Source organism: Lactuca serriola, chromosome 4, assembly GCF_051521515.1.
Source record: "Lactuca serriola cultivar US96UC23 chromosome 4, Lser_US96UC23_V15, whole genome shotgun sequence".
In the NCBI taxonomy this organism is placed as follows: domain Eukaryota; kingdom Viridiplantae; phylum Streptophyta; class Magnoliopsida; order Asterales; family Asteraceae; genus Lactuca; species Lactuca serriola.
Genome location: NC_136411.1, coordinates 69910305 through 69912771, shown reverse-complemented (window position 1 = coordinate 69912771; position 2467 = coordinate 69910305). Strand labels below are relative to the sequence as shown.

The 2467-nt window shown below is 37.9% G+C and overlaps 1 non-coding gene across 1 annotated transcript; it reads left to right on the top strand.

The window, feature by feature from the left end:
- Nucleotides 1–485: 485 nt before the first annotated feature.
- LOC145103442 (small nucleolar RNA R71) lies at nucleotides 486–592 on the top strand. Its single transcript, XR_013706535.1, has one exon. It is a non-coding gene; the product is annotated as a small nucleolar RNA R71 (small nucleolar RNA).
- Nucleotides 593–2467: the final 1875 nt, after the last annotated feature.

The window sequence follows — 2467 nt, the reverse complement described above, 5'->3', positions numbered from 1 at the left end:
TGATAAAAGCCTCGACCTGTCTGCCTATACTTTTCTTCTTTTTGCTTCTTATACTCTTCATATGGCAGCCACTCCTTCTTCGGTTTCCTCCAGTCCTCATCAAACTTATCCCCACTCGAGTAGCACACTTGAGCTTTTATGTTCCCAAACTCATCTAAATTGCAGTCTTTGGTCAAGTGTGGACCACCACATCTCTCGCAACTCACTCTTATGTCATGTATTGACTGTCCATTTGTGTTATCCTTCAATCCAAATTATTCAGGATAGCCATCACAGCTGCTATTTCTTCAGTTTGGGCCCCTCCACTGCTTTTGATTCCATCTTGCCTAGGGTTGTGGTATTCGCGAGAGTGCTTCGTGAATTCTTCAGTCAGCTTCTTAACCTCCCTTGGATTTTTCTTTGTCAAAGGTCCTTGAGAATCAAGGAGTTGTCTCGTCATAACGTTGACCCCATCATAGAAGATTGACATCTCTTGTTGCACATTTAGATCATGCTGAGGGCAATTTCTAAGCAAGCCTTTGTACCGCTCCCATGCTTCGTATAATGACTCCCCCGGCTGTTGCTCAAAGTTGGCTATTGCCTTCTTGAGTTTGCCTATCTTGGATGGCGGGCAAAACTGGTCCAGGAATTGCTCACGCATTTGAGCCCAAGTGGTAATTGAACCCGGTGGGAGTGACTTTAACCACTCCTTAGCAGCTCCTTTGAAAGTGATGGGAAGCATCCTAAGCAAGACTGTGTTTCTATTGACATTTGGGACATTGAAGTAATCCGCAATGTCGTTGACTTCATCTAGATGCTTAAAAGCATCCTCATGATCTTTCCCAAAAAATGGGATATCCTTCAGTGTAGTCAATATGTGCCCCTTCAACTCGAATGTGGCAGTGGCAGGTATTGCGGGTTGAACTAAATCGGGACCCATATCTTCTCGGATCCACTTCTTGTAAGCTCCCATGGACATCTCTTCAATTGTTGCCATCTCGTTCCTTGGCTCGTTCTCGGGTTCGCTCGTGTGTTCTTCAAATTCCGACTCGGTATCGTATTCGGACTCGGTTTGGACGAGTGTTTGATCCAAGTGCTCAAAGTTGCTCTTGTGCCTCGCGGATGAACTTGACTCTCCTGTCTTCTTTCCCAACTTCCTTGAAAAAGCTGACTTCAATTCTTTTAAGGGCGTCTTTTTCTTGTGAATTGCAGACTCGGGATCTTCAAGTGATGGCACTAAGGGTGTGTTTGAGCCTCTGGTCATGAACTCCTGCAACTTGCTAAACTAAAAAAACGTAAAACTGAACTAAAATAAGAAAATAGTAAAAACTGAAATTACAGCTTTCACGTCGTGAATTCTGTGACAGAAAACAAAACCTTTGTTATATGCTAACCAACTAAGCTAAAATAATAAATAAATAACTAATTACTTTTTGCAGATTTTATTCCACAAAAAGGCGTCGATTAATCTAATGCAACTAAATAAACTAATAATCTAAGCCATTCCCCGGCAACGGCGCCAAAAACTTGATGTGCACAAAAGTACCCACTAATTTTAATATTTATAACCTAACAAACTTAAACTAACTATGCACTTATAGGCAGTGTACCTAGTCAGATTACAGTATAGTTTGGGTAAGTCGGGTGTCGATCATAGGGAACGGTGTTACTAATTAATTTACTTACTATTAAATTAACCTAATTATTAACAAGTTTAAAAGGGGTTTTATCTGATTTTATAAGATCAGACGAACTTAAATCAAATTCGATAAGTAAAAACACACTCTTGTTTAGTTTGAATCCACTTCTTTCTTATGGCTAGCTAATGTTTATGGATCATCTAGTTGGTTTTAATTATATTAGTAATTTAGTTCTATCTTTACCAATAATTAACTAATTCATGTCAAACCATGTATGTTCACACACAATTAAACACAGAACTAATTATGAATGTAAATATGCTATGTAAGATTTTATATAAACGCAATTATAGTCACAATACACGCTCTCTAGCACAGCTAAGATTATTTACTCTAATTACTAACTAAGATTGGTCAATCCTAGCTCTAACAATTCAATGTTCACTAAATCATTAGGTAAACATGTTCATGCAGTTAATGGTCACTAAGCTACATAGAACATGCAATCAAGCAATTAGAGAAACAAACATAAGCATGCTAGGTAATACAAATCAAACACAAGCAATTTTACCAACTAAATAAATCCATAAAAATTGAGTTATTCATAAGTTAGAAGTTTCATCTAGCTAAACAAAAGTAGCTAGATTCAGCTGCTCATCATAGAAACTAACAAACTAATACAAATTGAATTGAAAGGAAACATGTTCTTAATTAACTAAAATAAACTAAATTATGGACCTTCACTCTTTTTGGTGTTGAAAGCCTCTTCCCAGAACTTTTCTCTCCTTAAAATCACCTTCTGGAACTCCTCTCTCCAGCCAAAAGTTGCCTCTATTCGTAATGGTCAA